Source organism: Desmodus rotundus, chromosome 4 (assembly GCF_022682495.2).
Source record: "Desmodus rotundus isolate HL8 chromosome 4, HLdesRot8A.1, whole genome shotgun sequence".
Classification (NCBI taxonomy): Eukaryota; Metazoa; Chordata; class Mammalia; order Chiroptera; family Phyllostomidae; genus Desmodus; species Desmodus rotundus.
The window spans coordinates 113,674,144-113,699,258 of NC_071390.1; the positions used below are offsets into that span (position 1 = coordinate 113,674,144).

General features: G+C 41.0%; 1 protein-coding gene across 4 annotated transcripts in view; it reads left to right on the forward strand.

Moving 5' to 3' along the window:
* The first annotated feature begins 397 nt into the window (after positions 1-397).
* Positions 398-25,115, forward strand: part of PRKCQ (protein kinase C theta) — a 119,977-nt gene continuing 95,259 nt past the window's right edge. For all 4 annotated transcript variants that reach the window (XM_045186301.2, XM_053923209.1, XM_053923210.1 and 1 more), the window contains exon 1: positions 398-610. The gene's annotated coding sequence lies outside the window, so the exon portion shown is untranslated. The remainder of the gene's footprint in view (positions 611-25,115) is intronic.

Consider the following 25,115-nt stretch of genomic DNA (forward strand, 5'->3'; position numbering starts at 1 on the left):
GTGCAGATAGAAAATCAAAGTCCTAGGTCAGACACAACCGAGAAAAGACTACCCGAGGCACAGAATTGTGCGCAAACCGCCTCAGGCAAGTAATTGTAAAACGACAATGTTCACAAGTCCTTTCTAGTGTAAAAACAGAGAAAACAGATGGAGTTCTTTACACCGGGTGACCTTGATCTTTCCCACTGAAGGATTATTTTCGCTTTTCAGTTTGGCTAGCCCCCCCCCCACTTTCCTCGCACTCAGTCTTTGATGGTGCTCAGCACCCCTACCTTAGCCCTCCCAGAGCATCGCACCCCAAGGGTGTCCCATCCCTGTCCCCTGCTCGCCGCAGTGAGGCAGTGAAGCAGTGAGGCGAGAAGCACCAGTGAGCAGCGAGGCCAGAGGGCGGGGCGAGCAGAGCGAGAGGAGAGGAGGCACCGGCAGTGCTGTGCACTGGGCGCTGGTTCCTGCCCGGGCCGGTGTCCCCGGCGCTCCGGTGGTCCGGGCGTGGGGTGACGAGCGCCCCCTGGCAGGCTCCGCCTGCGGGCGCATCCACCGCCCGGGTCCTGCCAGTGCCCGCGCCGCTGCGAACCACAGCCGTGCTCGGACCCAGCGGCCCATCCAGCAGGTAGGTCCCTGCGTGCCCGCTCCTCGCCGGCTGCGGAGGGAAGGGGGTCTGTCTGCACGGGTCCAAGACCGCGGTCCACCGACTACGGTCTACCCAGCTCCCGTAGTGACATGTTCCAGGAGCGGGGAGCGGGGTGACAGAGAAATCGAAAAGAGACACAAGTGCAGCAAACTTTGGGTCACTTGTTTCCCGGGGTCTCTTGCGTGCGGGTTGCACAGGCTGCTGCGGACCTTGGCCGCCAGGAGGCCACCAGGGCTGGGGGCGCCTCTTCCTTCTTTCTTGGTTTTTTTAACTCTCACCTAAACTAAGGAAGTTAGGAGGAAGGAAGGGAAGAAGGTGGAAAGTTTTATATTCTTGGCAAATATTTATAAGGAAAGATGTTTGATACAGATGGCAACCTGTCACAGAGAACTTGTTTTCTTGGAATGTTATTTGCTAGAGCGGCAGGAAGGGCTACCAACACTCTTCTAAACGAACCAAGTTCCTTTTCAAGGGCCTGGGGTAGGGTGAGGTGGGTTTCTGAGAGATCAAAAAAAAAAAACCCCAAAACAAAACCCATCTGGTACTTAATCCTGTAACATTGAGGGAGAGGGAGAGTTGCATGTTTTTCAGCTTTGAGGGTCACATGTATAGAAAGTAGAGTTAAATGTCTTTATTTTACCGGATTTTTAAGAGCCCCAATTATCAACATGAGATGGATTGTTTATGCTAAAGGCATGGGCACTGCCATGGGCGTGAATAGAGACCCAAAGGCTGGCTTAGGTCCTGGGGGATTCTGGTTGTTCCTGCAAGGTGAGTGTCACCAAGCTGCCTTGTCCTTGAGGGTTCTCCTGCTCAAAGTTGATAATAAAAGATGACTCAGTAATGGCATGGGGAGAAGGAGGGGTGGGGACATGGAGAAAAGAATGGGCGTGCACCGCTCCTACCTGTCAGTGGTGAGAGCCACCACCCCTGGGGAGTGTGTGGGTCCTGCGAGGGCCAGTGCCCTTTTCGGACATGAGTCTGGCAGCTCTACTGGGCGTTGCCCCCCTCAAATTGTTTTCAAGAGCTGTGATCACCACTGGTCCTCTCCTGGACGAGATGTTTCACAGACAAGCCCTATTTTCAAGGTCCTGGGTGCCCCCACTCCCAGCACACACCCTGACCTTGTGAATCACTGTCTTCATTTTCCCCCTAACTTACCGTCGTTGGCAACTCATAAAATGGCAGGCTCACCCGCAGATGCTTGGTGTCTTCTAAAAATGCTGTGTCTCTGCAAAGGAGGGTGACATTTACTAATTTGATTGCAAATTACTTTTGAAGTTTATGCACAGCTGTTTAAAATCCCTCCCAGATCAGGGCCATTGTTTGAGGCAGGTGTCTGCCTCAGAGTGATCTTGTTCTCTCTTTCTTCTGCTGATTGAATGTACATATATTTATTTTGTTTTGTTTTGTTCAAAAATTTGAACATACATATACTTAAAAATGCAGCCTTGAAAGAGCTTCTAAAACCTTCAAAGCCTCAGGTGTGAAACTCATCCAGCTTAATGATTAAATCTAAACTAAGTTCTGTTGTTTTGTCTTGTTTGCACTCATCGACTTTTATTTCTGATTTCAAGAGTAACCTGTCCCACATCACTAGCCTTTGTTTCAGCCTCCTGTGATTTTTTTGTAAACTTCCAGGGAGGAGTCTTGTCACCATCCTCCGCTTTGTCATATTCACTTCTGCCACTGCCTTGTACTATGGTGGCTCAGGATGGCGAGGAGCTCTGGGGCCCACCTCTCTACCTCCTTTCCTACAGCTCCACCTCGCTACAACCCCTTGTTGAGTCCACTTGGAAGATACACAGGTCAACTACTGGAACTTTGATTCCTTTTGCTGATGTCTCTCTTCTCTTTCAGGTACGCAGGGACATTGCTTAATTATTCACAGCTCAGTCTTGCTTATAACCTCAGTGACCCCCATCAACACTAATATTTGATTTCTCGTGTTCATGGCAGGTACTGGAGACTCCCTTGAATAGCCTTTGTCTTTGGCCATTTCTATAAAGACCTTCATTAAATTGTAACATAGTTTCTCTCTTTTGTGGAAAAGATGGAGTTCTTTTCTATAATGAATTTGGTGTTTCATCTAAAATTTCCTGTGCATTGGGTCCAGGATTTTCTTTTGAGAGTGTGGGTTTACGGTACAAATCTGTGGCTGGCGTTCAGAGTAAAGCTCCACAAATCTCCTTATAATGCAGTACTTAATGATAGGACATTTGCCAACCCTTAAAATGGGAATTAGAATTAGTACTCTCTTTATTCATGCATTTCATGTTTTAGACTTACCGATTATGTTGTTTGGCCTGAAACTATTGCTGTTATATTAATCTAATGCAGCTGTTAATAAGGGTGTATTGGATTTCCGGTGATTTCCTTTTCATAGGGTTCAATCTTTTATTTCTTTTTTCAAATAATTTCCAGAAATAATTTAAAATACAAAGTTGTCATGTAATGAAAAACCCCAGAGAGCACAGATGTACCATGTGATTCTGTATTGGTGTAATTTCATTGCCCCGAGTCCCATCTGTCATCTAAAGCAGAGAAGTCAGTGCGGTGATGACGCGCACAGCATTGAACGCCTTCTTCCTGTGTCTGTCCATTACTCTGAAACTTCAGTCACCTCCTTTCCAAGCAGCAAGGCACCTCACTGTGCTTTTTCCTACCTGTTCTAGCTGTTAAGGTAGAAATCATGAAAAGCTCGTAGAAAAACACGGTGTTGAGGCAGAAAGGTGAATTAAAAGGCATTTCCTTCAGGAACGGAAACATCTTTCTTCATTTTAATATGTCAGGCATTTATACACAAATTCACATTTTCCTGTCATCTAAAAATATCCTCGGGGCAAAATGAGAGTCAGAGGTTTCAGGAATTAGGGAGAGCTCATCCCAAGCCCAGAGCTGCAGATTTCTTCTCTGGGATTAAACTAGCAGATATTTAAAGGCACTGATTTTGGCAGCACATACTTTCACAGGTTGGTAGAGGTTCACGTTAACTTTCAATTAAGCTAATAATATTGATGATAATAATAGAGCCAACAAAAGCAATAAAACACTTTTATCAAGTCATTATTACTTATAATTTATGTCATAGATATTACACTCCCAACTTTATTTATATTTCACAAACATTACTCTCATTTAATCTTTGTACAACTTTTATAACAGATTTTCTTTTAAGATTTTATTTATTTATTTTTAGACAGAGGGGAAGGGAGGGAGAAAGAGAGGGAGAGAAACATCAATGTGTGGTTGCCTCTCATGTGCACCAGAGCCCTGGCCTGCAACCCAGGCATGTGCCCTGACTGGGAATCGAACCAGCAACCCTCCAGTTCGCAGGCTGGCTCTCAGTACACTGAGCCACACCAAGCAGGTCTGCAAAGCTTTTGTAAATTAGATACTATTATTACCACCATCATCCTAATTTCACAGATGAGGAAATTGAGGCTCAGGCAGGCTAAATCACTTATCCAGCTCTTATCGCTGAGAAGCGGTAGCGTGAGGTTTATCTGACCACCAAGCACTTGCTATAAACCACAGAGCTGGACAGCCTACCAATTAACTTTTTAAAAATTGTAGTGAAATATACATAGCATTTAAGTATACAGTGCATTGGCACTAAACACAAGGTGGGCCAAAATAAGTTTACAGCTGTTTGAATGGAAAATAATACAATAAATAATAATGCAAGAATAAACTCTGTTTTGCGTGCTCACAACTGTAAACCTACTTTGCCCCACCCTGTACACATTGTTGTCCAACCAGCACCACCGTCCACCCATGCAAAACTGAAACTCTGTTCCCCTTAAACAATAACTCCCGATTCCCCACTGCCCCCAGCTCCTGGAAACCGTCCTTCTACTTTCTGTCTCTATGAATCTTACTACTTTTGATACTTCATATAAGTTGAATCATACAGTAATTGTCTTTTTGTGGCTGGGTTATTTCAGTTAGCATAATATCTCCAAGATTCCTCAAGGTTCATAATGTAGCGTAAGTCACAATTTCCTTCCTTTTTAAGGCTGAATTACCATCCATTGTATGTATAGGCCACATTTTGTTCAGCCATTCATCTGTTGACGGACACTTGGGTTGCTTCCACATTTGGGTTGTTGTGAATAACGCTGCTATGAGCACGTGTGTACAAATATCTCTTCACGTCTCTAGTTTACATTCTTTTGGCTATATACCCAGAAATGGAATTGCTGGATTAAATGGTAATTCTATGTTTAATTTTTTGAGGAACCATCATCCTATTTTCTACAGGAGCTATACCATTTTACATGCCCACCAACCGTGGGCAAAGGTTTTGGTTTCATCCTTACCGACACTTGTTATTTTCCGTTTCTGTAATAGTGGCCGTCCCAATGGGTGTGACATGGTAACCAATGAACTCTTTACCAGATCATTTGATGCCTGATGTCAGGGGTCTCCAGGCTGATGATACTCCTGAATTCATTGCTTTTTCCTATCTCACCTTGTGCTTACATACTTTTCTCTAGTACAGAATCATTGGAGTACTTACTACTCAAGCGTTCCCTGAAGGACTAGGAAAACCATGCGCAGGAGGGCTCCTAAAAGATAAACAAAAGGCCCCTCTTGGTAGGTGGCCCCTACCTACATGGTTTAGAAATGATTGGTTAAGAAGAAATAGTACTGATTATATACAGACCAGGGATGATTCAAACAGAAGTTGACAAAGATGAAAAGGACCACTCTTTCCTCCCCCGAAACTTTCCCCATGCTGCTGGGAAAATACAAACATTGGGAGATGATGTGCTTTCCTCTCTGAAGCTGGGGTCCCAGGACCAGAGCTGAATCCAACAGCCTATTCTTTTCAGTGTCTATACAGGGACTGATGAGTTCTACCACAAAAATGTATTAGGAACTATGCAAATTCACAGTGCTCGAATTCCACGATTTCCAACTCCAGCCAGGCTCTCAGACTTTCCCAGGTCAGCCCTCTTGCACTTTCCACAGCAGCTGTTTCAGACCTTCCCCTGCCACCACCACCCCCTTCACTCACAGCACTTTGCCTTGCTTCCTGCTTCACTGAAAATGGAAGTTTTCCAGATGAGAACAGCCTAACCCTTGAGTAAATGATCACAGGGCTACAAATCTTAGCTTAATCTGAGTCCACCTTCCCTTCTTTTACAATTAAAAAAAAGCCTCACTTCCTGTCTGATGTTCATCTTTTGGTGGTGCTCTGGAATCCATGTCTTCTTCATTCTCAGGAATCTCTACGATTATCTCCTCTCTCACCTACCATATCTTGCCATGTATAGTGTGCACCCACGTTTTTGTGCACATTATACACAGATTATACCCATTATTATACCCATTGTACGTAATCATTATACCCATGTATAATGTGCCTCTTTATTTGTCCCTCAAAAATTTGGGCAAAAAAGTGTTCATTTTATGCAGCAAAACACAGTATATTTTCCTTTTCTCCCTCATTACTGGCCCCTTTCTCACTGCATTAAACATGCTTAAATCCCTTCCTCCTTGGAAGAAACAGACCATCTTTCTGTGCCTCCCTCTAGCTACTTCCTTCTCTCTTTCCTCCTCTTCACAGCCAAACTCCTTCAATTTACCTCTCCACCTGCTGCTCTGTTCTTTCACTCCAAATGTCTTGGCCACAGACCTCTAGCTTTGCCCCTGTTGCCTCTAGGAAGGTATTGCACTCACACTCTTTATAGCTAATTCTTGCTAAATTCTGCCCCCTCTTACCTGACATCTCTGTAGCCCACTCAGTACTGAGCACAACTGCATTCTTGGAGGAATGTTTCCATTTACTCTGTCTTCCTGTTCTCCTTTCTTCCTCTCTTCTCCTTTGCAAGTTCATCCTCTCCTTTCTGTCCCCTGGAAGGTTAACATTCCTCAATTTTTCTCATGTCATGGGCAACCTCATTCCTCATGACCTCAACAGCCATGTCCTCTCTGACCACAACCGAAACATTACCTATCCAAAGTCATACTTATCCTGTTCTACAGGTAGTTGATGGGCACATCCAGTAGCACAATGTACCAAACTGAACGTATCGCCTTCCTCCTTCCTCTTTCTATAAATTTGCCTTGTCACTTTTCCCAGTTTCTGGCACTGGCATCATCTTTTCTTGCATAACCAGAAATCTGAATGTTTTTCCCTGAATGTCTCACCTTCAGGCTTACCCCAGACCAAGTTCTATTGGTTTTACCCCCTGAATACCTACCTATTCCACCTGCCCCTATGCCTCTGCTCTGTTTACAGGCCACAACTGGTTCTATTCTAGATCACTACTAGAACCTCCTAACTGGTCTCTGTTACTATGGATTGTTCTCCATGCTGAAGCTGAAAGGATCTTTCTAGATCTCAGGTCTGAGCATGTCACTTCCTTGCTTTAAGTTCTCCAATGGCTATCCAAGACACTTGGTATGAAACCCAGACTCCGTAACATGAATTGGGAGGTTCTATTTAATCTACACTGCCCCATCTTCTCCAGCCTCATCTGTCCAGCACCACACATATCACGCTCCTCCAAGTCTGCTCCTTGGCAGCTCCTTGCATCCCCTGCCTCACCAACCTCTAAACTTCTCCTTCCTTTGGCTAATTCCTAAAATCTTCATTCCCCAGTTTAGATGTCTTCCTCTGGAAAGCATTTCCTGATCCTCCAAATTAGGATTTGTTTCTTCCCACATATTCTTAAAGCACCTATGGGATCATCTATTTAAAGTGCTTACACCATGTGTGACATACAGTAACCAATCAATAACTGTTCGCTACCTGTACACTTAGAATAGACTGCCGTCATTTGTTTACGTGTAGACTTCCTCAGTAGATTATAAACTCCATGAGAGCAGAGGGCACATTCTCCTTTATTCTTTGTTGAATCCCTAGCATCTAGCACCAAGGCTGACACATAGTAGGTGCTCAGTAAGTATTAGTAGAATAATTAAATAAGCCATACATTTTAGAACCTGTAATATCTAAAGAACTGAGTGCTATAGGAGAAAAGAATCTCAATCAAGACATTTAAATGTCTGTACAAGTGGAATCATTATCATCCTGGGCAGTTTTTACCTGTGGTTCTCTCTAGAATTATCTAAATAAGCTCTACTAGAAAGTCAAAACTGAAGGAAATGGGAATCATTTTTAAATGCTAACAGGCAACTTGCTACAAGGGAGAAACTCTTTCTCCCCCTGCCTGTGGTGTGATTTTCTCCCTCTACCATCCTTAGTTTCTCACTTCATAAAGCTCACCATTGTAACGCTAGGAGTAAAAGGAAAAAATACTAAACTAAAATGATCAGAAAATAAAAGGGAATATTAAAATAATTTGAAGTATCATACAAGCAAAAAAAAAATTAGGTAAAAGGTACACATTAAATGTAGATATACTGAGAAATTAATTATATAATTGTATTAAAATTAGTTATTTTAATAAAAATAAAATATAAAAGCATAAAAGAGGTAAAAATGTTTTAATGAAATATCTAACGACTTCAAGAACAAATTCTTTAGGACAAAACTATAATTATCTTAAAACTCGTTAAAGCATGTAAGAGTAGAAAAGGTAAAAAGTGGAAGACTAAATTCAAGAATTTGGATGATAAAAGCATGCCAGAGATAAAATAATTAAAAGCACTCAAAGAAAAATATTTTTAATATAAAGAGTAATAAATTATTTAGGGACTCACTTCAAGGGGGGAAATAAAATATGAAATAAAAGGGGGGAAAACCTAATCTTTTAAAGGAGATTAAAAGTAAATCCCAGCAATAATACAATAAAATGAACACGAGTGTGGTATCCTATCAAGAAAGCCAGAGCAAACACGAGAGCTTGGGTTTCCGGCTTGTACCAGAAAAACCCACATAACCCTATGGGATTTCTGAGTTTTCCGAGTGTGCTTTACTCCATGAATGACACTCCATGTGTTTCGGAGGAAATGAACTGTGAGTTCCACTGTGACCCGTCCCTCCAGGGGAGTGTCAACATAGGCTCAGGTAAGGGCCACCAAATCATTACTTCCCCTTTGCCTGCAAATTACATCCTCTGCATTCCAGCCCCTGAGGGGTCTCCATCCAAAGCATCCTGTTTTGCTTTAGCAAATAAGAAAACTAGGTGGCCCCCTAAATCCTCAGTGTACTTGCCCCTTTGTTCATGAAGACCTCTTCTCAACCAGAGTCCCTTTTAGCAATTAGCCAAAAACAAAAGGTGTCCTCTGTGTTACATGTTTTCCATGTAGCTTGTCATGTGATTACTTCCCTTTTTGGCTTTTGTATGTCTCTGAGGACCTGAGGTTTCTCTCCAGCTCATAAGTGAAGCTTAATAATGATATTTTAATTCAATTATGTCCTAAACAAGCTACCCTAAGGACACATGCCAGGTGTTCTGTTTCCTTCCCTTTCTTTAACTCTTGGCGCAGAGCTCAGACTGCAGACTTAAGGGAGCTCATGAAGCCTCTCAGAGCCAAGGGATATATTTGATTTTCCTCCAGCCACCAACACAACAGATTCTGAGTACAATGTCCATTTTTCAGGCCTAATTATTCATATTAAGAGCCCTAAGCATTCCAATTTTTGTCCATATTCTCAAGGTGAGTCTTAGGGATCTGAGAGTGGTTCATAGAGCCAACTACACAGTCGCTCTCTGGTGTGTTGACGTCGGTTTAGTCAGTCTCTACACTTTATCATCTGATGTTTCTTCCCCTCCCAGGTTCTATGGTGCTAGTCTCTCCCCCTCACTGCTCTGCAATTTCCCTACAGTAACCAAGGAAATACGGGAGTTGGCCCACAAAGGTACTAAGGATCCAGAATAGATTGTCCCTTTCAGTAGAAGAGACTGGAGAGAGGCTGTAGGATCGTGTGGCATCATTCCCCTGCCTATGCCCTGCCCTTCGAGGGCCATGCCCGGCCTTCAGAGCCAAACAACAGTGAAGGTGGAAAGAAAGGTCACTGAAATTGGAGCCAGGAGACCAAGGTTCTCACTCCAGATTTGCCGTATTGACCACAGTATGAGTGAGTTGGATGAGGGCAAACTCCTGATCCTACCATTTTGTAGCTATTTTTCAGGTGTTCTTTTGGTATCTACATGTCCCTGGGTAGGTGCAGTACCGGATAAATTTTAAGGATTTCAGGCAATACCTTCACAAGTGTTGGTGAATAGCCCATATAGAGTAGAAAATATAATTAATACCGGAATGGGTAACTCCTCACCAATAAACTGAAGTGCAGTCACCCAAACACTGAAATCATTCAACTACAATGTCTTGATTTTGCAAAAACAAATTTCATACAATAACAACAAATTATGTTTCCTCTGCTGTGCTGTTGGTGAGGGTAATACAAGGAATTCTATAACAACCAAGTTTTCTCAAAATGCTGGTTCTCCAAACAACTTGTTTCCTCAGTGAACTTTGTTTCTGAAAGATAAGATAATGGAGAATAACAGCCAGATGGAATCTTCTCTCTTCTGGGATTGGGAACTGTCTCAACTCTTCTGCATTAGTCATTCAAAAAGAAAAAGAAATTGGTATGGTTTATTTTTTCAGGATATATTCAGGCTGTACAGAATGGGTGTTATTAAGAATAGCCATATAAACACTTTCTTAAGAGGAACTTGAATTACTCTGCCCCTTACACACAACTGAGCTAATCCTAGAGAGTTTTATAAAATCCTTTAAATGTTGATGAAATAATCCAGTCAGAAATAACTTGCATAATTCCAGGTTGTGGGGCAGAGGCAGCTTAAGTATTTGCCAAAGGCACAGCACAAGGTTCTTTAACCTTCATTCCTCCATTCCAATAAAAAGTAGGATTTTGCTCCTGGGACTCTTCCCTAGGTCTGAGCGTGGAGATTTGTTAATGTTTATAGTACACTTGAGATCTGGGAGTAGAGGCACTTAGTAAGGCATCTGAGCAACAGGAAAACGCTTTTTGTCACTTATTAAAGTCAAATAAATACCACTTACTTGACAAAAAATGTCAATATTGCTAAACATAAATTAGCACATAATTTTAGAAATTCATGAAGCAAAACTCACCTGTTAAAAGTTTCCCATCAGTGGAGCTGGTAGAGAGAAACGCCAACACACAACATATTTGAGTTATTATTTCAATAGTAATGAAAGGAAGAAAAGCCCCTTCTCTCAAGAAGAGACTAGAAATATTCAGAGCAGAGAGAATATATGTTTATTTAAATATGTTAAACATCCATTTTCTCCTGAACAATATTGTAGGTACTTTCTCATGAAAAAATAGCCTGGGCTTTGGGTTACAAAAGCTAGGCCTACAGAGAGATCACACTTCAAGTACTGTTCTATCTGGAGACACTTAGCCGGACAGCAGAGAAAACAAACTGTGAAGAGTCAGGAAATGTTCTGCAGCTCCAAAAAGTGAAACATGTATTTGCGTGGATGTTTGTCTTAAAACTACCAACGGGAAAGTTCACACTGAACTCCAGGGAATGTTAATCCACGCACCACATTTTCTTAGCCTTTTGCCAGACGGAATCACAGGATTACGTTTTCTAGGAACCCCTTTCTTAAAAACTTAAGTGCTAATCAGTGAGGTGTGACATAGGCTCAAAATGAGATTTGCTAATAAATAATGAAGGATGAAGTACAACCGAACACATGTTGACGGTGAAGCAATGCTGTTGCCCTGACATTGTCAAGGCTGCGTTTTATTATTTATTTGACATGCATTTATTTGACTCAGAGTATTGCTTTGCATATGAATCACCATGTAACAAACCAACCCGAAGCTTAGGGACTTAAAAATGACACCAGTTTATTTGGTCATGACTCTGTGGGTCAGGAAGTGGGGCTGACTCTGTTCCTCACAGTGTCACCTTGGATCTCTCAAGGTTGCGGTCAGATCTGAGATGGGGCCACTGACGTATATGGTGCTGGGCAGGTATAGCTAGAAGACTGGGACCACCCCAAGTATCCTCTGTCTATATGGCTACCTCAGGCATCTTTTTGAGAGTTCCACACACACAAAGGCAAAAGCTCAGATCTCTTAAGGCCCAAACTAGGAAGTCACAGAGCATCACTGCTGTCATAATCTACTGGCCAAAACATGTCATTGGCCAGCGAGGCCCACGAGGAGGGCAGTAGACGGCACCCTTCAGAGGGGCGCAGCTGAGTGGCCTTGAAGAAGAGTGGGCAATGGCAGATGCTGCTGTGGCCACCTTTGGAAACACAGTCTAGCACAAATATTCAGGCTGTTGATATGATAACAGGTCATAAGGTGACCTCAAGTGTGTGTTCTGCAGAAACAGAGCCTCTAGTCTCACCCTTTCACCCACTCTTCACTCTGCTGTCATAAGGGCTGGCTAAGACAAAAATCTCACTGCCACTCTCTACTTTGAGAACTCTTTGGTTGTTCCGTACCACCTACAGAATAAAACCCAGACCCTTCACATGGCTTGCTGGGCCCTCCCAGCTGGTCCCTTGTCTGCCTCTCCAGCCTCCCATCTCAGGAGGCCCTGAGCCCCTCGCAGTTCTTCCCTACTCTTGGTTAGCATGGCTCCATGTGGGACCAGGGGCTTGAGACCCACTTTTTCCCATCCTCACTTTGCTGACCCCACAGGCATCACCTCCTTTGTGAAGCCCACCCCTCCAGCCCCCAGTGTATTAAGACGTCCTCCCCCATGAGCCGTGGCATCCTGTACAGGAAGCCATCTCGGTAGTGCTAACACTGCCCTTTCTCGTCAGGACCACATCACGAGCTCCTCAAGAGCAGGGACCTGCGTCTCATTCTCTCTAATCTGCCCTTCCCTGGAGCAGAATCCCACACACAAGGGATCGTAAATATTTCTTAAAGGTCATTTTAGTACAGACAGATGACAGAGTGCCTGGGGAAAAGACTGGAGAACTCCAAACAAGAAGAAGGCTAGTGTGAGGAAGAGGAGGGCCAGGGCCGAGGAGTTCAAACAGCGTGAGGGAACTAAAGCGGTGGGTGCGAAGCTGCAAAAATGCAGAAAGGGGCTGCGCTAGATAAACACATGACAAGGAAGAAGCACAGCGAGTCAAATAGAACATTCAATTAGATGAGAGAGAAAGTGTGTGTTGTGGTTAAGGAAAAAGAATCAGTGAGAAGATAGGACTGCCTCAGATCAGACCCTGCCACAGAGACGGGGCACCCCTGACCAGGGGCAGTTACAAGGTGGGCCACCCAGAATCCAACCAAGACAGAACCTCCCTCCCCCAGACACTGGGTGGCTCTCCACAGGTGACTGACTGCCCCACCCGGGAGGGCAGGAGAGAAGCTGGGCAAAGTGAAGGGAACCTGATGTTCCTGGGGAAAACCATGGAGCATGCTTCCTAAATCCCAGATGTTGCTCTTCACTCCTGATCCAAACTGACTGAATGGCATGAAAGCGAAACTGACTGTGATGCACTTGACTAGTGACGAGGTATAGGGGACATGGTGTGACTGGGGACAGGGGGTGGTAGCTGAGCACCAGCAAGGAGCACCCACCTTCGAAGAGCCCATAGCCTTCTTTTCACAGCAAAACTAAAAAGGGAGTGATCGTCATGAGAAAATATGTTTTTCTGCTAAATAGTAGAAGCAAACATGACTCTAGTGAGTGTATAAATGAAGTACTACTAATTATGACTGATAGTGGGTTTTTTCTGTATACCAGCTACTGTTCTGATAACTTTACCTCCATTAACTCATTTTGGGTAGCTCTTCTTATTGTCCTCATTTTACAAATGACGTAGAGTAGCTTCAGTAAAGCTTCTTTACTGAGGTAGCTTGTTCAGAGTCACACTGACGTTGCTGCTAAACAAAGTGACAGGGCTGGAGTGTCAACACCGGCAGGGTGATGCCATAGCCCATGTTCTGAACACTCTCTACCAAACTTGAATTTGGCTATATACTGTATCTACTGACTCATTTTTTAAAAAATACTACCTGACATTGGTATTAATTCTGAGAAGTGAGTTTTGACACTTCCTTCCCTCTTTCTATCTCAATTACTGTTTTGGGTATATTTCCTTGTTTTGCTGTGCAATATATTACTCATTTTAGTAACAGAGAAAATACTCACTTGGGTTCAGCTTCATACCTCAAGTCTATCTTTCCTAGATCCTTCCCAGGCATTTGCCACTGGCCCTAGAGGGTGGATCTCTGTACGTCAGGCAGCTTGTAAATTCTTCCAGGCATTTAGGGAGATGTTTGTAAAAGGCTAGAAAGCTGCATGAACTCTCAAAGCCTCTGCCTTCAGTGTAAACTGCTGAGGGAGAAGGAGACTGCCACAGAGCTTCCCTCCGGCTCCCATCACTGACGGCTCACTCCCAAGTTCCCTCCCATGGGGGCAGAAGCACATAGATGAGACCCACAGTCAGCCACGCTCGTTTGCCTGGTCTTCCTTTCTTCCTTAACCTTGAACATCTACTTGATCCCTGCTTCTTCCCTGCCTGCGTTTTTCCTTTCCAGGAAGGTCAGACACCAGGTTCATTGTGCTGTATTTTCTTTCTGCCAGCTATACCCCAAACCTACAATACTGTAAAAGAAAAATACATTTTAAGTAACCTTGAAAAACATATTTTAGAATCCTAATTTATTCACCTGATGTTTTATTAATCTCAATCTTAAACTCTCATGACACCCTCCATAAGCTTTCCTCTTACATAGTTATTCTTTTTTCTCCTCAGTTCTTTTATGTGTTTAATATTGTGTTTGACAATACACTAAACAGATTAAAAATGACAAATTCTATCATACATGGACACACACACACACATATACAGCCTGCTGTAAGTTGCAAAGAGCTGCTAAAGAAGAAAGTTTGCTTAATTAAAAATGAGTGAGAAATGCAGCCAGATTAACGTTCTTTAGTGACGGCTTTGAAGTTTGAACTTCAACTTTGTGGGGTGGTTCTGGAAATTAGAAAAGTTGCATGTTGTTACACTGTGAGATAAATTGTTTTTCAGTATATGCCTGATATAACTTTATAATTTGCTTTTTAGTTAGTATTTTCTCATATCTGTGAATCACTAACAAGTTTTGCATTAAGTTTCTGATCCTTTTTATGTCACTCATTTATTCATGATTATTATTTGACAAGCTTCTGAAGCACAAGATTCCAAAAAGTTCAAAGAGATATCCTTAGTCAAGAAAACATCTCTTTTACCAATGTTTTCCAAAGAATAATTTTTTAAATCTTAAGAAACCTGTACATTATTATTTTTGGTTGGTTTGCAAAATAACACCAGAAATATAACAGATGCCTAATATTTGAGCAAATGGACAATTTTCAGAGATTGACCAGTTTATTGAATATATAAACATTAGCCCTGAAAATGGATAAATAGAAAAATATGGCACAGAACATCCATGACTCATTGGCTCGGGGGCAGAAAGAAAGTATCTACATTTGTGTAGCTCCCATTTTAACCTTACCCTTCTGTCCCTTGTGGACCCCTGATGGGAGCTGCCCCGTGGCCAGCACTTAGACAGGAGGTATGGACTCAGCCATAGCGGCAGGAAAGAAGCTGGGAAAAACCAGAGCATTACGGGGGCATTTTCTTGTCTTGGAGTAGACTTCCCGGCAAATCAAAGGGTGGCCACCTTTGGAATGCTACTTCCCACCTGATCTCAAAATACCCTCCATAACACTGCCAGAAAGTTCTTACTGCACTTTATTCTAGTGCCTGAAATTCTGCCAAGCAGAAGTTTAAGGAACACAGATCCTCTTAAAAATGCAAGCACTACTAAAATTTCCTTCACGTGTTAGAGTGGCTTAATCAGTAACTTACAAAAAATAGAAAATTTTGTGGAGAAGGGAAAGGCCAAGATTGATTCAGTCAACAAATATTTATTGATCAAGCACTTAATTGGTCATTGGTAATAATTGATCTGAGGGTTATAAGTACAGGAGATAAAAGAAGGCCAGTGTCCCAGCCTGCACGAAACCTATTTTCTTTTGGAGGTTAAAGACAATAAAGAAAGTAGACAGCACATAAATAAGATGCTTTAGATCATGGCAACTGCTGTAAAACAGCAACAAAGGAAGTGAAGAACTAAAGACAGATTTCTGGAACCTAGCTTGTGCTTACATTACTATTGTCTCTCTTTTTATGGAGAGCGAGGAAGAGGGAAAATATCTGATATGTACTCACTTCCACAAAATCATGGTTCCAAAAAAAAAAAAAAAGTGCAGACAAGTCATCGGGAGATACAGAAAAGGCATATTTTCTCCTTCCATGATCTTCTCCAATCCTCCTTGAGGATGAGGCCTGGGCTCATGGTTCCTTTTTCACCACTGTGTTCCTTTGCTAGTATGTGCCTGGCACTTAGTGGGTGCTCAGTAAACATCTGTTGCTAGATATATGGAATCTGACCATTGACTATGATGATTCCTACTAGTAATGAGAACCTATACCTTTTTAAAAAAATAATCCTTAATTATCTATTGCCTGTTGCTGAAATGTGTAGAAGGAATCTGGGGCTCAGAGTTGCCGAGCTGGATGTTCAGGGAATCACAGCTGGTTGGTGGCAGAGTCAAAACCATACTGAAAGCCTCTTGGCATCCAGTATTGGACCCTGGCTCTAAAATAACCTTAATAAACTCCAGTGTTCTTCCATATCAACCTCAAAAATTCGACTTCAACCTAAAAATCTTATTTCTCCTCCTATATTAAGGTGACCCTATCCCCCCGAGTGAAAGGAACATGGTGCAATAGGGGTCACTATTCCAGCAGGCAGGGATTCCCCTCCGAACATTATGCTCCCAAGAGCTCTGTGGAGTCGATCCACCAGCTTCCTAGTCCAAAGCAATTTCCTAGACCTTCGTACTATACCCATAATGTTTGCTTGTTAAACCATCAGCTTCAGTTATTTACCCCATATCTGTTATCTAAGTTTTCTGGTTGTATTTTATCTAAGTCATCTTTACTTTAGTCGAGCTAAAGCTGTGGTTTTGCAAATTAAATCAGTTGTGGGTTTCTGCATATATCTCCTCCATGTGTTTACGAAGCTTTTTTTTTTTTCATTAGCATTAGATGTCTGTTTTCATCTTTACAGTTGTGTGAGGGAAGATTTGTTTTGCTTAAGGTTCTTTTAAACAAATTTAAGACTACTGAGAAGGACACATTTAAAGAAATCAAACACTTTTTTTAATGCCTTGATTAAACTATATCATCAGTCACAATTGAGTTTCCTTAAAGTTTTGAAGTTTGTCCATAACAAAGAGATCACGTGGCTTTTGAGTCTGGACTTCATACTTTACACAAAAAGAAAGTGTTTCATCTTTTTCCAACATGGAGGAGGTATAAAAAGACAGCTCTTATGGGTAATGTGGAGGAGAAATAGGCAGCATGCAAAGGCAAGGGTATCTATACTAATTAGAAATTCATTGTAATGGGCTAGAGAAGATATCTGAAGTTCCCAGGCTGAAAGACTGAAGATTAGGGAGCAATACAAAAGAAATAACCAGATAAAATCTACAGGACTTTTTGTATAACTGGATGTAAGGGAGGAAAATAAAGGAGTACTCCCAGCTGATTCCAATATTCATAGCTCAGAAGACTCAGTGCTGGTAACTCCATTGATCAAGGCAGGAAAAAGAAGACAGGCATGGGCATTGAGGAAAAGGTAGAATTCACGTTTGTTTCGGTTGTGCTTGAGGAACTGGTGGAACACCACTTGGAGAGGTCTGATGAGTAGTTGGAAATGTAGAACTAATGGAAGTGCAACTGTAGGTCAAGAAAATGTACTTGTTGAAGCTGTCACTAAGTAGAGGGTAGCCGAAGCCATCAGCGTGGATGAGATTGGCCAGAAAGGAGTCAAGTCAAAACCTGGACATATCCCATATTTATTTAGGTAAAGAAAGCTGAATCAAAAGACTAGACTGAAGAGTGACTAAAGAGATGGAAGGACAGCAGGAGGGAAGAAGGGGAGTCAGCAAGGAAGAAGACCAAGAATGGGCCAGTGGATCTGGAAATTGGCATCATCATTGCCCTCTGAGAGAGCCAGATCCACAGAGTGGTGGGCTGCAGACACCAAAAGGCAGAGGAGGTGGAAGGAAAGGTGATAAAGCCACACCTGCAGGAGAAGCAACAACAATGGCATCATCAGTACACTTGGCTCTCCTAGATACCTCTTATCATTTGTTCCTTTTAAAACATGACCCATTAAATAAGAACAAAGGGAATAGTGAGAAGGTAATAATGCTGACCATAATGTTCTATAGATGAAAAGGTCATTCTTAACCAGACTCTATTTTTTTAATCCACCCTATGGTATCTACTTATAAAACATTAATATAATGTTATAAAATTGGTATATTGCATTATTACCCTTAAAATAATTCAAATTAGTGGCAGCCTTTGAAACCCCTTATTTAAAATATGTATACATAGCCCTGGCTGGCGTGTGGCTCAGTGGGTTGAGTGCTGGCCTGCAAACCAAAGGGTGGCCAGTTCAATTCCTAGTCAGGGCATATGCCTGGGTTGCAGGCCAGGTCCCCAGTAGAGAGCGCACGACAGGCAACCACACATTGATGTTTCTCTCCCTCTCTTTCTCCTTCCCTTCCCCTCTCTCTTAAAATAAGTAAATTAAATCTTTTTTAAAAAATAAATAAAATATATACATACATATCAATGGATAGCTGTCCCCCATCCTGTGATGGCACAGAATTACAGTTCGGTAAATATTTTTCTGTTTAGCCTCTGTTTCAAAGCATTGCTTTATTCATGTGAATTCATATTGTCTGAAATAGAAATTCCTAAAAATATCTCGCATGTGTGCCATTTAGAAAGACGAGAGGTTTTACAACTAAGCTATGCAAACAATAACCACTCTGCTTTCATGCCAGTTAAAGGTGCCATGAACAGATCCCTACTTCTCATGAGGGGATTCAAATGAGTCATTATAGGATTGGACTCGGTTATTTTTAATGGAAACAATTTTTTCCCAATAAGAGTAAATTATAGTAAGAGACTTACTGGAAGAAATGTCTGATACTATAATCAGCTTCTAAATACAACTTCCCTTTTCATTTTCTGTGACTAAACACAACTTTCATTTTCATTTTCTGGGGAAAGAGCTGACAAAATTCCTGGAGATGAGTGAAATGTGCCTCTTCCTAGAGCAAAATACAGTGCATCTGGCCTCACCAGCTGCCTTCCAAATGGAGAACTCTAGCTAGAAATGTCAGCAGCCACAGCATTTCCCACTGCCCTCCGCACATTGCAGACCAAGCTATCAAAACAGGGCACCATTTTTCATACTGCTCCCTTCCCCAACCTTATCCCCCTCATCCACTCCAGTGCCCATTAATTCCCAGCTCCAAGCCCCATCGCTCTCCTAAAGCAACTGCTCTGCAGTTTTCTTTCTTCAGGGTAGTGATTCCTTCAGAAACCAGTGTGGACTTTAGCACCGGCTGACTTTGTTGCTTTGTGTGTGAGTCTTGTATCCTGACCAGACTATATCTTTTTGAAGATAGTGTGTTTTAATCCACATAATCTTGAGATATTAACAGTTTACAGAGGAGAACGTTAGACCAGAAAGGTGAAGTAATTGCCTAAGGTCACGCAGCAGAACAGGTGGTTGACATGGCACGTAAGAGGATGGGGAGGGAGATGGGTGTGTTCTTTCCCTAGAAATACTTGAATGAGCTCTGTCAGATGCTGTCGCTGGGGCTCTGGCTTTTGCCACTTCCATGGCTAATCACATCATCCTTTTGTTTGGGAGACCTTTCTCCACACAAGATGCAATTCCATGCTGTTAGTTATAGTGCAGCTTTAAAAATTATAATCACATTTCCTGTCTCCCAAAGATAGCTTGAGTTAAGTTTTAGATGCTCAAAAATATTTATTGGCACTTTTACAGATCTTAAATTTTAGAGAGCAATTTGGCAATACGTACGAAAGCGAAGACATGTATACACCAAAACCCACTTTACACGGATTCTAAAGAAACTCTCAAATGTGTGCCCAAGGAGAAATATACAAGAATGTTCTTAACAGCATGGTTTATAAAAGAAAAAATAAGAACATCAACAAAAGAACAGATAAAGATTGTAATATATGTATTTCAATGAAATACCAAGGAGCAGTTCTCAAATTAGAGTCCAAGGGACCCTGGAGAGCCTCAAGACTAAGAGAGTTCTCAGGTCAAAACTAATTCCATGGTACAATGAAGCCCTTCTTTGTCTTTTCACTCTCATTCTGTACACTGGAGTTTTGCAGAGACCGCATAGTAGAACAGCAACAGACTGAGAGCAGAAAGAGGTAAGGAGAAGCCAGCCGTCTTCTGTTAAGTCAGATATTAAAAAGATTTGCAAAAATGTAAAACAGTGTACTTTTCTCATTAATTCTTTTGCTTTGAAAAATATTATTTATCAGAAAATATGGTATTACATATATTAGGTTTTTACTATTTTTTAGTTAATAAATAATTGTTTTTAAAATTTTATGTGTTTTTTCTGATATGGCAAATGTTGATAGATTTAATCCATATAAACCAAAGCCCTTCAACATCCTCAATAATTTTTAAGAAAGGAAAGGAACCCTGAAACCAAAAAGTTTGAGAACCAGTGCTATAGAGCAATGAATGAAGTGCGATTACATGTATGAAAAAGAATGAATCTCACAAACATGATAAATGCAGTTGTGGAAGAATATAAGCAATTTTTGTACTGAGTTTTAAAACCACTAAAGTGTGTGTGTGTGTATATATATACATATCGTGTATGAAAATGGTGGGAATAATAACTCGAAAGTCTGGACAGGAATTCTGCTGGTGGTACTGGGCGTCTGAAAGGGAGTGAACTCAGCGGGAGGACAGTGGCAACTTCAAATATATGGGTTAGGTGTTTTGGGGTTTTTTTAGATTGGACTATTGGTATAAATGTGCCCATTAAGTTATTTATGGTTTTGTATACTTAAAATGTTTTGTAATACAATTTAAAAACTAATATCTATGTAGAACTCAACAACAAACAAAAAAATTTCTTAAGTTCTCAACTTAAAACATTTTAATTTTTTAATTTTAATAATTTCTCCAAAGATAATATACAGATGGCCAAGAAATATATAAAAAGATGTTCCACATCACTAACCATTAGAAAAATGCAAATTAATATCACATGAATATCACATTGACCTCATACCCTTCAGGATGACTGCCATCAAAAAACAAAATAACTTTTGTTGAGGATGTGGAGAAATTGGAACCCTTGTACACCAGCGTTGGGAATGTAAAATGGTGTAGCCACTATGGCAAACAATATGGAAACTCCTCAAAAGAAAAGTAAAAATAGAATTATGGTCTGATCTAACGGTCCCAGTAGTGGATACACATCCAAAAGAATTGCAAACAGTGTCTTACAACAGGATGGTGACTACCAGAGGGGAGGGAGGGGCAGGGGGGAGAAGGTAACATGCAGATGATGTATTGTAGAATTGTACACTTGAAAATTATACAATTTTACTGACAAATATAACCCATAAAATTCAATAAAATAGGAAAGAAAGCAATGTCTCAAAGAGGTATTTCATATCTATCTTCATAGCAGCATTGTCTACAATTGCCAATAGGTAAAAACAACCCACATAACCACTGATAGATGAATGGATAAACAAAATGTGGAATATACACACAATGGAATATTATTCAGCTTTAAAAATAGAATTCTGACATATGCTATAACATGAATGAATCTCGACGACATTATGCTGAGTGAAATAAGCCAGTCACACACACACAAAAAGACAAATAAATACTGGTTGATCACAGTTACATGCTATCAAAAGCTGTCATATTCATAGAAGGAGAAAATAGAATAGGGGTTACCAGGGGCTACAGGGAGGCAAAAAATGGGACATTGTTGTTTAATGGGTATAGAGTTTCAGTCTTGCATAATGAAAAGTTCTGAAGTCTGCACAACAACGTGAATATACTTAACAACTCAGAACTCTACACTTAAAAATGGTTGAGAGAGTAAATTTTATATTTTTTTCATAAGTAAAAAAACTAATAGCTAGAACATGGTATTTTCTCACCTAGAGATTTCCAACTTCCTTGCTGTCACTTGGATCCCTCCTGCCTGGAGGACCTGGTACACCAATTTTGTATACAACCTATTGTCCATTACTCACTAGTCCTAGTCCTCTGTATTGCTTCTTAACTTTTCAGAGGTATTTGATCTCCCCAACTAGAATTTAGGCCTTAGGGAGACAGGATCAGTACAGATGGCTGCTTATGCATGCCTGCAAGTAAGCTTTGCATATAGCTGGCATTCAATAAATGTGAGTGAGTGAGTGAATAAATGAATAGAAAAATGGATGGATCAGTATGATGTTCAAGATGTAGCTGAACCGAATGTGGTAAGAATGCCTTCTCAGAGCCACTATTCCTCTGGTTTCCCAAAGCTTCACTTAGATTCCTTGTATCAAGCCCCATATTTCCTCCCAACAGCCCCATTTTGCTTTATCTGAAGAGGCACTTCTTCAGATAAGTGCCTATGGAGGTACCCAATGGAGAAAGGGTGAGGCAGTTCTCACTCCCCTGCCTTGTTCACACTGCTACCCCATTTCTACTGACCTTTTGTTTTTAATGGGTCTACTATTAGTTGATACATAAAAATAGGTAGCAGGTAACAAAAACAATAAACATCAGGACTTGTACAACAGCATAACAGTAATGCCTGGTATTTGATGTTAGACATCTCCGAGCTCGATTCTCACTCCACTCACCAGCAGTATGCCCTTGGACAATTTTCTTAAACCCTTTTTTCAATTGTGGGAAAATATATATAGCATAAAATGTACCATCTTAACCATTTTTAAGTGTACAGTTCAGTGGCATTAAGTACATTCACACCATTTTGCTTCAATCACCACCATCCGTCTCCAGAACTTTTTCATCTTCCCAAACAGAAGCTCTGTGCCCACTAAACAATAACTCCCCTTCCCCCTCAACAACCCCCGGTAACCACTGTGTATTCTACTCGCCATGTCTATGAAGCTGAGTATCCTCAGACCCGCCCGTAAGTGGAATCATATAGTATTTGTCCTTTCATGACTGGCTGATTTCACTCAGTATAAGGTCCACGAGGTGCACCCATGTTATAGCATGTGTCAGAATTTTGTTCCTTTTGGGGTGCTGAATACCACTCCACTCGAACCTTGTAGACCTCAGTTGCTCCCTCTGTAAGCTGCTGTGAGGACTTTAGGCTGTGAAAAATGATGCCATGATAGATACAAATTCGGGTTCTCTTACTTCCCTGTCTAAATCCTGACCTTCATAAAGACCACATGCAAGAAATATGCCTTTCTCATTTCCCTAGTTCCTGATTTGCACACTAGTGAGTTTGCCATAAGTATTATGGTTAATTGAACTGAAAAATATCCTTATTTAGTAAATTAGAGATCTGCTCCCAGGTTCCCAGCATTATAAAAGCCATCATCTGTTTCACAATTCCCAATACTCCCTCCCTCCATAGATTAATAACGTAAGTGAAATAATAGCAAACCCCCGTCACTCAGGAAAACAAAGTTGATATAATCCATTAAACAAATGGATCTCTAATAGCTTAGGTAAGAGAGGAGGTTGAACAGTTACCTAATAAATTCAGATACTGAGGGCTGAATCAAACCACAAGTAAAGTCCCAGTTTTCATTTATCTTAATTTGTAATCGTCCTTTGGCCTAAATTAATTAGAGCTAATCGCTGTGAAGTAAATTATAGTCGTGCTCCTTGCTGTTACCAATATATTCTGTGGTCACTGCATTGTTAAAATGGGTAAATCGGTACTTCAGTTGACAGCGCAACTTGGTCCCTAAAGAGGCAAATCTGATGAAGAACCTTGAGTGATGTTGATTTTAGTGGAAACATAAAACCGCCCATGAACTTGCCGGAATGGATGTAAAGTGGCAGGACTTAAACTCAAAACTGACTCTGTGACAGTTTAACTTCTATCAGATCAGTTTTCCCCATTGGTAAAATTTCTGTAAAAAAACTACTTCACACTCTTTTTGATTCTTAAAACATTGCTTTTCCCAACCTCTCTCTCTATAGCTACCCCAAAGACGGTAATTTAATGCATACATTATTTAGCTTGAGAATTTCTTTTTTTCTTTGACAGGAAAGAGTGTAGTGGGAGTGTGCTCAGGGAGAAAAGCCAAGTGATTCTTGAAACACTACATTCTATGAAGTGAATCTTGCCTATCTAAATCGAGAAAGTAATTAGCATAGTTTCATTATGTAGAAAATAATGTCAAGTCTATTTATTTTATTATCTCTTAGGACAAGATAGACTGGTGGAATTTTGTGGATATTTATTAGGCACCGAAAACAACACCGCTTTCCCGAACTGCTGAAAGTAAATGTGTCATCTTCCATTCAAAGCAGGCTTCTGAATGTCTTAGAAACATACACTACAAATCTCAGCGAGGCCAACCCTGTAACTGATTGGAAAATAAAGGAATATTTTATTTATGGTATACTAAACCCAGAAAGCAAAATAATGTGTAGGTTCTCCACCATTGGGGGTTTGTTGAAAAATAAAGAAAAAGCAAAACATAATACTATACAAAGAAATATCATACCATCCTTTCCTTTCCAGGATCTCGTCTGTAAGAGTCACACAGGGCTTTCCCAGGGGACCGAATGGCTTAGCAATTAGGCACCAGTTGCTTTGCAGACAAATACAAGCTAGACCCCCTGGCAGGGGAAGTGTGGGATGCAAAAGTACCTCAGATCTTTCCACCACTCCTGCACAAAACAATAAAATAAAACTTAAAGGGGCACTGATATTTTTACTGTCTTGCCTTTGTCCCAAAACACAGAATATTGTGACTTCTTTGTATTTCAAACAAATTATAAGTTAGTGAAATTTTGGAAAGTCACATTGTTTAATTATGTTTGATTAATTTGATGGTATATAAAGTAATTTAAATGGTTAAAAATAGGTTGTGTAGGAACACCCACCTTTAAAAATAGAAACTGGCTGTCTTGTAGTGGAAAGGATATCAAATGCTGAATCCTTTCCTTTTTAGCTATGAATCCTTGCATTAGATATTTAACTTTTTTGCCTAGATTCTTCAAGGGGGGATGACAATTTCTACCTTGCAGAGCTACTGTGGGTGTTTTTATTTTAAAGATGGGTATAAAGCAATGTAGTGTTCAATCAATAGTAGCTAATCATATTTCTACCTTGCATTTCCATGTTAAGTATCAGCAACCTACACATTTAAACACATCCCCTTAAGACTTGAAATAGCCATGGTAGAGAACTTCGCAAAACCCTCACCAAAATATGTTTCCCAAAGACGAATTTCAATCTATCACTTCCTTGTGAAATTCCAAATTAATCAGGGATGAGCGGTAGACTGAATTAATGACGTTTCCAATTTACCACAGTAAGATAAATGATATAATCAATTTTACTTACCTGAGGGGAAAATGGCAAACTCCTTAGAAGCTACATGCAAACTATCTGAAAAAATGTGTAACCCTCTGAGTATTAAGGGGGCTAGAGATGAC